Source organism: Scyliorhinus torazame, chromosome 5, assembly GCF_047496885.1.
Source record: "Scyliorhinus torazame isolate Kashiwa2021f chromosome 5, sScyTor2.1, whole genome shotgun sequence".
Lineage (NCBI taxonomy): Eukaryota > Metazoa > Chordata > Chondrichthyes > Carcharhiniformes > Scyliorhinidae > Scyliorhinus > Scyliorhinus torazame.
Genome location: NC_092711.1, coordinates 127,662,267 through 127,672,529, shown reverse-complemented (window position 1 = coordinate 127,672,529; position 10,263 = coordinate 127,662,267). Strand labels below are relative to the sequence as shown.

At 48.9% G+C, this 10,263-nt stretch overlaps 1 protein-coding gene across 5 annotated transcripts in view; it reads right to left on the bottom strand.

The window, feature by feature from the left end:
* Window positions 1–363: 363 nt before the first annotated feature.
* The window catches only part of LOC140421794 (uncharacterized), a 50,863-nt gene continuing 40,963 nt past the window's right edge, over window positions 364–10,263 (bottom strand). For 2 of the 5 annotated variants that reach the window (XR_011947093.1, XR_011947095.1), the window contains 3 exons: window positions 6,491–6,597; window positions 4,463–4,576; window positions 364–1,402 (listed from right to left, as the gene is read on the bottom strand). The gene's annotated coding sequence lies outside the window, so the exon portion shown is untranslated. Of the gene's footprint in view, window positions 1,403–4,455; window positions 4,577–6,490; window positions 6,598–10,263 lie in introns of all 5 variants that reach the window. The other 3 variants (XR_011947094.1, XR_011947097.1, XR_011947096.1) reach the window with 3 other exon arrangements.

The following is a 10,263-nucleotide window of genomic DNA, read 5'->3' as shown; positions in this document are numbered from 1 at the left end:
CCGTGGACACGGGGTAGTTGGCTGATCAGTAGCTCAGTGGGAATAGGGTCGATGGAGCAGGAGCTGGGAATCATGGACAAGATGAGGAGCATGAGGGGAGATGGGAGAGAAACTAGAGAAAGATGTGGGTTCAGGGCTCGGGCAAGGATGAAATTTGGAGACAGTTTGGTCCGGTGGGCTTGTGGGAGGGAGGGAAGCAGCAGAGGCAGCTGATCGGATTTACTCAATCTCAGTCACAAAGATGCTCCACAAGCTCCTCACACGTCTTGTTGGAGGTGAGGATGGAAGAGACAGGGGAGAGCGAGAGTATTTCAAAAGAAACTAACTTGTGTCAGAGATATTAAAAAGTTTCAACACACTGCGTATTTCACACAAATCTAATTTATTTGACTTTTAGCCAGAATATTAGCCCTTGTAAGTGGGCTGGAGTTTGTTATCAGCAGAAAGAGACCCAAATGAACATGGTTCACTCCTGAATTTGAGTAACAGCAAAACCCAATCATTGTCATTACTTGTGGCCTCGTTGGTGTCTCAGCAGTGAGGATGAAATGGTGAATCCCTTCCCACACTGGGAGCAGGTGAATGGTCTCTCCCCAGTGTGAACTCGCTGGTGGATGGACAGAGTAGATGACTGAGTGAATCCCTTCCCACACTTGGAGCAGGTGAATGGTCTCTCCCCAGTGTGAACTCGCTGGTGGGTCTGCAGGTGGGATGATCGAGTGAATCCCTTCCCACAATTGGCACAGATGAACGGTCTCTCTCCAGTGTGAACTCGCTGGTGTTGCTGCAGAGCGGATGACTGAGTGAATCCCTTCCCACACTTGGTGCAGGCAAATGGCCTCTCCCCAGTGTGAACTCGCTGATGTTCAGTGAGGTTAGATGATTTTCTGAACCCAGTCCCACAGTGAGAACACCTGAATGGTCTCTCCTCAGTGTGAACACGTTGATGGTGCATCAGATTCCCAGAACTTTTATAGCACTTCCCGCATTCTGGACATTGGAACGGTCTCTCATCAGTGTGAACCCACTGGTGTGTCTGCAGGTGGGATGACCGAGTGAATCCCCTCCCACACTTGGAGCAGGTGAATGGTCTCTCCCCAGTGTGACTGCGTCGATGAGTTTCCAGCTTGGATGGTGAAGTGAATCCTTTCCCACAGTCCGCACATTTCCACGGTTTCTCCTCAGTGTGACTGCATTTGTGGCTTGTGAGGCCTGATGATCGAGCGAATCCTCGTAGACACACACAACATGTGTACGGTTTCTCCCCACTGTGAACGATGCTTTTTCCTTCCATGTTCAAAGTATGATGATATTTAGGATATGATAAATTGAGGACTCTGTCAGACCCTGATGTGATGCTTGGTTTGAGTTTCCGGACTTTGAAGCCTCCCCTTCGAACACCCTGAGAAACGGATTGAAAACAGAAAATAGGGAGTGAGAGAAAACACACAAAAACAGGTTGTGAAATTGAGCTGAATGAATCTGGTAATTTTGGGGCCGACACTGGGAAAAAGTGACCATGAAAACTGCTGGATTGTTGTAAAAACCCAACTGGCCTCTTTGGGAGGAGAGAGAAAGAGGTGAAGAGGGATTTTGTATATCTACAAGATATATTAAAGAGAATAGATGGCAAAGCAAACTCGATCTTGAGCTTCATAAACAGTAATATTGATACCAAAATAATGCTTCTGGTGGCACAGTGATTAGCACTGCTGCCTCACAGCGCCAGGGACCCGGATTCAATTCCGGCCTTGGTGACTGTCTGTGTGGAGTTTGCACTTTCTCTTCGTGTCTGCGTGGGTTTCCACCCGGTGCTCAGGTTTCCTCCAACAGTCTAAAGAAGTGAAAGTTAGGGCAGCATGGTGGCACAGTGGTTAGCATTGCTGCCTAAGACGCTGAGGACCCGGGTTCGAATCCCGGCCCTGGGTCACTGACCGTGTGGAGTTTGCACATTCTCCAAGTGTTTGCATGGGTTTCACCCCCACAACCCAAAGATGTACAGGTTAGGTGGATTGGCAACGCTAAATTGCCCCTTAATTGGAAAAAATAATTGGGTACTCTGAATTTATTTTTTTTTAAAGAAAAAAAAAGTGAAAGTTAGGTGGATTGGCCTTGATAAATTGCCCGTTAATGACCAGGGATGTGCAGGTTAGGTGGAGCTATGGGGTTACAGGGACAGGATGTGGCCTTTCAGAGAATGACTTCAGACTTGATGGGCTGAATGGCCTCCTTCTGCACTGTAGGAATTCTATGGTTCTAATTCTATTCTCAGAATCTTTATAAAGCTCTGGTCACCACTCTTCAGGAAGAATGTGAAGGTTCTTGGAGAAGGTGCAGAGGAGATTTACCAGAATGGTTCCAGCAAAGGAGGTTGAGGGGAGATTTGATTCAGGTGCACAAGATTATGCCAGGTTTCCATCAGGTGGACAAAGAATCTCTGTTTCCATTCACTGATCGTACAAGCAGTCGGGACACAGATTTAAAGTTTTGGGTAAAACCTGGATTGAACTATATAAGATCCTGAGGGGTCTTGACAGGGTGGATGTGGAGAGGATGTTTCCTCGTGTGAGAGAATCTGGAACAAGGGGGTCACTGTTGCAAAGTGAGGGGTCAACCATTTCAGATAGGGATAAGCATTTTTTTTTCTCTTGAGGGTTGCAAGACAGGGGGTGGCATAGTGCTTAGCACTGCTGCCTCAAAGCACCCGAGTTCAATTCCCACCCTGACTGTGTGGAGTTTGCACTTTCTCCCCGTGTCTGTGTGGGTTTGCTCCGGGTGCCCCGGTTTCCCCCCACAGTTCAAAGATGTGCAGGTTAGGTTGAATCGGTTAGGATTGTAATCGCTGGAGTTCAGAAGAATGAGTGGGATCTCACAGAAACGTATAAAAAGTGGGCGGTGCAGTGGTTAGCACTGCTGCCTCATGTCGCCAAGGACCCGAGTTCAATCCCAGCCCCGGGTCACTGTCTGTGTGGAGTTTGCACATTCTCCATGTGTTTGCGTGGGTCTCATCCCCACAAATCCAAAGATGTGCAGGGTAGGTAGATTGGCCACGCTAAAATTGCCCCTCAATTGCAAAAAAAGAATTGGGCACTCTAAATTTATGTTAAAAAAAACAAGGCGAGACAGAGTAGATTCAGGAAGGATGTTCCCAATAGTGCGTGTGTCCAGAAATAGGGGTCACAGTCTGAGGATACGGGGTAGACCATTTCAGACAGAGATGAGGAGAAATTTCTTCACCCAGCGAGTGGTGAGCCTGTGGAATTCGTCGCCACAGGAACTAATGAAGGCCAAAACATTGCATGTTTTCAAGAAGCAGTTAGATACAGCACTTAGGGTGAAGGGGATCAAAGGATATGGGGGAAAGCGGGATTAGGCTATTGAGCCTAATCAGCTCTGATCGTAATGAATGGTGGAGCAGGCTCGAAGGGCCAAATGGTCTCCTCCTGCTTCTATTTTCTACGTTGCTCCGTATCTATGCATGTAAATGGTCCAGGAGGTATGAGGAGGAATGTTTTTACACAGCCAGTGGCAATGACCTTAAACTTGCTGCCTATGACGGAATTTGGAAATAGACACAATAAATTTTTTTTTATTTTTAAATTGGATAAAAACCTGAGAGAAATGAAGCTGTGAGGATACAGAGACAGAGCAGGAGAATGACTCTGACTGGATTGCTCCAGATAATAATAATATTTAATAGTGTCACAAGTCAGCTTACATTAACACTGCACTGCAATTACTGTGAAAATCCCCAAGTCGCCACACTCCGGCACCTATTCGGATACACTGAGCGAGAATTCAAAATGTCCAATTCACCTAACAAGCACATCTTTCGGGACTTGTGGGAGGAAATCACAGCACCCGGAGGAAACCCACAACAGACACAGGGAGAACGTGCAGACTCCGCATAGACAGTGACCCAAGCCGGGAATCAAACCCGGGTCCCTGGCGCTGTGAAGCAACAGTGCTAACCACCGTGCCGATTAGAGAGCTGGCATGGACTCAATGGACCGAATGCCCTTCTCTGCCCATAATTTTTTATTTTTTTATTTAAAATAAATTTAGAGTACCCAATTCATTTTTTCCAATTAAGGGGCAATTTAGCGTGGTTAATCCGCCTACCCTGCACATCTTTGGGTTTTGGGAGCGAAACCCACGCAAACACGGGGAGAATGTGCAAACTCCACATGGACAGTGATCCAGAGCCGGGATCAAATCTGGGACCTCGGCGCTGTGAGGCAGCAGTGCGACTCCCTGCACCACCGTGCTGCCAGCTGACTCATCTCGCCATGTAATTTAACCCCCGGGGGTTCAGATATCACTCAGGTTAATCTGTGCTACACTCCCTCCTAGGCCATTCTATCCTTCCTCAGGCCTAACCAGGGTTTGTGAATCTCGGAGCTTTTCCAGTCACACTGAGACCTGAAATCTTGCCTCTTGACAGAACAGTCGAACCTTTTACCTTCTACACCCAGATGTTGCTGAAATTCAGTTTCTAATGAATCGAGTGACTGTCAGATCTCGATGTGACGTTTGGTTTGCGTTTCCCGTCTGTTAAACCTCCACTTCCAGTATCCTGTAAATTTACAGAAACCTCACTGTCAGTTTAGGATAGAAATTCACAACATTCTCTCCTCGCCAACTTTGATTCAATGTATTCCTGGAGGTTTGATCACATGACCTGTCCCCATCCTCCAGCCATTAATCGGTCAACACATCCATCCTTGTGACACACTGCCTTCCTCGGCCAATTGGGAAGCAAAAGGACTCATTACCTTACAGGACAGTGATTGACTGTCAGCCAAACAACCTTTATCCATTTTCAATATTTTTATATCCGCTGAAGAGAAATGTTCAAAAATCTCCTTTACTGTCCTAATGATTTTCCAGCCACCCAGACATGAATCTCACCAAGGCAGAAGGTAAAATTTGAATTCATTGAAGGTTTACTGATGACCATGAAACCATTGCTGATTGTTGCAAAGACCCATCTGGTTCACTGATGTCCTTCAGTGAAGGAAATCTTCTATCCTTACCTGGTCTGGCCTACATGTGATTCCAGATCCACAGTCAGCTGGTTGACCCTTAAAATGCTCTCTGAGATGCTCTCAGTTCAAGGGCAATTATTGATGGGCAGTGAATGCTGGCCCAGCCAGCGACACCCACATCCCGTGAATGAACAGAAAAGGAAATCTGCCATCCTTACCTGGTCTGGCCGACACGATTCCAAACCACAGCAATGTGGTTGACTCTTTAAATGCCCTCCGAGATGGCCGAGCAAGCCACTCGGTTTAAGGGAAATTAGGGATGGGCAATAAATGTTGGCCCAGCCAGTGACTCCCACAAATGATTAACATAAAATCCTGGAGACTCCAGTCAGTCAATCCGGGAGAGTTGACATCCGGTCCAGATTCACAGCGCATAATAATAATAATCACTTATTGTCACAAGGAGGCTTCAATGAAGTTACTGTGAAAAGCCCCTAGTCGCCACATTCCGGCGCCTGTTCGGGAGGCTGTTACGGGAATTGAACCCGCGCTGCTGGTCTTGTTCTGCATTACAAGCCAGCTGTCTTAGCCCACTGTGCTAAACCAGCCCCTTCCCTGCGGCACCATGTCCTCTGTAAAGATGGCGGCCGGTAACCCGGGCCTGTCACCGCTCAGCTCTCACTCTGTTTGGTGCTGTTTAAGACGGGACCGTTAACATTTTGTTCGGGAGTTGAAGCCTCCACGGGGTATTTATGAAGCCTCCCGGCTCACTCCGCAGCTTCTATCCCTCCCCAGCCACCCACCGGCTCCAATCCTGAAAGATTGAGCACATTCTCAGCTGCTAGGCATGTTGGGTAACAAACCCGCCATTGAAATGGATATTTTTGATACAAATTATGCTTTGCGAACTGATTACGATTAGTAACATTGAGCCAAGGCAACACCCACATCCCAAGAACAAATAAAGGAAAGTTGGCAGTTAGAAAGGCAAATGCAATGTTCGCATTCATTTCAAGAGAGCTCAATACAAGATGAATGGGGATGAGAAACATATCAGCCAGGATCGAATGGCAGAGCAAACTCGAAAACTCAGTGGGCTGAATGGCCTAATTCTGCTTCTCTATCTTTTTTTTAATGAGGGGATCTCATAGAAACATTTGCAAAAAGATTGTTGGAATCCATTCCAGACCTGGATACAGATCAATTGATTCTTGGAGGAGACTTCAATTGTGTTCTGGATCCTAAATGGACTGGTCCAGGCTGATTCCACCACAACAAAAACATGAAAAAGGAATGAAACCAGACGGACCACCCGGCATCGACCCAGGCACCAGAAACGACAACGGCAAACCCAGCAAATGATTTTTTTAAAACTATTCCCATCAGTAGATTGTAAAAGGATTATGGGACACAGATTTAAGATTGTGAACAAGATCTACAGGGGAGATAGGAGGTAGTCATTTTACACAGTGAGTGATAATGACATGGAATTCAATGCTTACACACAAAGGTCGATAATCTCCAGATCCTGATAACCCGAATGGTGCTGTCAGAATTCAATGTGAGGATTGGTTGTGAGTTTCTTGTCTGCGAATCCCTGTCCAAGCCCCTGTGAAAGAAGTTTACAAAGGCATCACTGTCAGTGCAGAATGAAATTCAGGAAAGATAAACATTTCTCGTGGTTTGAGTTTGCGGTGTGTAAATCCTCCCCTACTAATCCCCTGTAAAAGGAGTTTCCAAAATTAATCATGGTCAGTCCAGGATAGAAATTCACAACATTCTCCCCTCCTGCTCCCGGGTCCAGGATGACCGCTCATGCCCCCCGCTGCACAGTGACCCTCTTGTCATCAGCAGTCCCCTGATTTGAGGGTGATGTTGACTCAGGATTGCGAGTTTCTGCCCTGGGTCTTCATGTGGCTGAACAGAGCCGCAGAGCTTTGGACACATGGGACAGGATGTCTAATAAGACAGTGAAATCCGGAGAGCAGGATTGGCTTCCTTTTCTTTCCTACTCTGCCATTGACAGGGATACCATATCCCATCTCTTGAAATCCTCCTCCATCTGTTCCACCAACCGCGTTAAATTTAACCAATGCAATGTGCCCCAATTCTTAGCTATCTGGATCCCCAGGTAACAAAAGTCCCTTGTTACCTTCCTCAACGGTAGGTCCTCTATTTCTCTACTCTGCTCCCCTGGATGCACCACAAACAACTCACTTTTCCCCATGTTCAATTTATACCCTGAAAAATCCCCAAACTCCCCAAGTATCCGCATTATTTCTGGCATCCCCTCCGCCGGGTCTGCCACGTATAGTAGCAAATCGTCCGCATACAAAGATATCCGGTGTTCTTCTCCTCCTCTAAGTACTCCCCTCCACTTCTTGGAACCCCTCAACGCTATCGCCAGGGGCTCAATCGCCAGTGCAAACAATAATGGGGACAGAGGGCATCCCTGCCTTGTCCCTCTATGGAGCCGAAAATATGCAGATCCCCGTCCATTCGTGACCACGCTCGCCATCGGGGCCCTATACAACCGCTGCACCCATCTAACATACCCCTCTCCAAAACCAAATCTCCTCAACACCTCCCACAAATAATCCCACTCCACTCTATCAAATGCTTTCTCGGCATCCATCGCCACTACTATCTCCGTTTCCCCCTCTGGTGGGGCCATCATCATTACCCCTAACAGCCTCCGTATATTCGTGTTCAGCTGTCTCCCCTTCACAAACCCAGTTTGGTCCTCGTGGACCACCCCCGGGACACATTCCTCTATTCTCATTGCCATTACCTTGGCCAGGATCTTGGCATCTACATTTAGGAGGGAAATAGGGCTATAGGACCCGCATTGTAGCGGGTCCTTTTCCTTCTTTAAGAGAATCGATATCGTTGCTTCAGACATAGTCGGGGGCAGTTGTCCCCTTTCCTTTGCCTCATTAAAGGTCCTCGTCAATACCGGGGCGAGCAAGTCCACATATTTTCTATGGAATTCGACTGAGAATCCATCCGGTCCCGGGGCCTTTCCCGCCTGCATGCTCCTAATTCCTTTCACCACTTCGTCTACCTCGATCTGTGCTCCCAGTCCCACCCTTTCCTGCTCTTCCACCTTGGGAAATTCCAGCCGATCCAAAAAGCCCATCATTCTCTCCCTCCCATCCGGGGGTTGCGCTTCATATAATTTTTTATAAAATGTCTTGAACACTCCATTCACTCTCTCCGCTCCCCGCTCCATCTCTCCTTCCTCATCCCTCATTCCCCCTATTTCCCTCGCTGCTCCCCTTTTCCTCAATTGGTGTGCCAGCAACCTGCTCGCCTTCTCCCCATATTCGTACTGTACACCCTGTGCCTTCCTCCATTGTGCCTCTGCAGTGCCCGTAGTCAGCAAGTCAAATTCTACATGTAGCCTTTGCCTTTGCCTTTCCCTGTACAGTCCCTCCTCCGGTGCTTCCGCATATTGTCTGTCTCCCCTCAAAAGTTCTTGCAGCAACCGCTCCCGTTCCTTACTCTCCTGCTTCCCTTTATGTGCCCTTATTGATATCAGCTCCCCTCTAACCACCGCCTTCAACGCCTCCCAGACCACACCCACCTGGACGTCCCCATTATTATTGAGTTCCAAGTACTTTTCAATGCACCTCCTCACCCTTAGACACACACCCTCATCTGCCATTAGTCCCATGTCCATTCTCCAGGGTGGGCGCCCTCCTGTTTCCTCCCCTATCTCCAAGTCTACCCAGTGTGGAGCGTGATCCGAAATGGCTATAGCTGTATACTCCGTTCCCCTCACCTTCGGGATCAACGCACTTCCCAGCACAAAAAAGTCTATTCGCGAGTAGACTTTATGGACATAGGAGAAAAACGAGAACTCCTTACTCCTAGGTCTGCTAAATCTCCACGGGTCTACACCTCCCATCTGCTCCATAAAATCTTTAAGTACCTTGGCTGCTGCCGGCCTCCTTCCAGTCCTGGACTTCGACCTATCCAGCCCTGGTTCCAACACCGTATTAAAATCTCCCCCCATTATCAGCTTTCCCATCTCTAGGTCCGGAATGCGTCCTAGCATCCGCCTCATAAAATTGGCATCATCCCAGTTCGGGGCATATACGTTTACCAAAACCACCGTCTCCCCCTGTAGTTTGCCACTCACCATCACGTATCTGCCCCCGTTATCCGCCACTATAGTCCTTGCCTCGAACATTACCCGCTTCCCCACTAATATAGCCACCCCCCTGTTTTTCGCATCTTGCCCCGAATGGAACACCTGCCCCACCCATCCTTTGCGTAGCCTAACCTGGTCTATCAGTTTCAGGTGCGTTTCCTGTAACATAACCACATCTGCCTTAAGTTTCTTAAGGTGTGCGAGTACCCGTGCCCTCTTTATCGGCCCGTTCAGCCCTCTCACGTTCCACGTGATCAGCCGGGTTGGGGGGCTTCCTACCCCCCCCTTGTCGATTAGCCATCCCCTTTTTCCAGCTCCTCACCCGGTTCCCACGCAGCTGTATCTCCCCCAGGCGGTGCCCCCCCAGCCCAGCCCCTCCCATACCAGCTCCCCCCTCTCCCCAGCAGCAGCAACCCAGTAATTCCCCCCTCCCACCCCCCCCCGCTAGATCCCCCGCTAGCGTAATTACTCCCCTCATGTTGCTCCCAGAAGTCAGCAAACTCTGGCCGACCTCGGCTTCCCCCCGTGACCTCGGCTCGCACCGTGCGACGCCCCCTCCTTCCTGCTTCTCTATTCCCGCCATGATTATCATAGCGCGGGAACCAAGCCCGCGCTTCTCCCTTGGCCCCGCCCCCAATGGCCAACGCCCCATCTCCTCCACCTCCCCTCCTCCCCCCATCACCACCTGTGGAAGAGAGAAAAGTTACCACATCGCAGGATTAGTACATAAAACTCCTCTTTCCCCCCTTTTTAACCCCCCTCTTCGCCCCACCACTTTGTTCAAACGTTCTTTTTAATAACCCGCTCATTCCAGTTTTTCTTCCACAATATAAGTCCACGCTTCATCCGCCGTCTCAAAGTAGTGGTGCCTCCCTCGATATGTGACCCACAGTCTTGCCGGTTGCAGCATTCCGAATTTTATCTTCTTTTTATGAAGCACCGCCTTGGCCCGATTAAAGCTCGCCCTCCTTCTCGCCACCTCCGCACTCCAGTCTTGATAAACGCGGATCACCGCGTTCTCCCATTTACTGCTCCGGGTTTTCTTCTCGGTCCTCGCGCCATCACTCGGTATGCTCCCTCCACCTCCAACGGACCCGCCGGGGCCTCCGCTCCCATTAA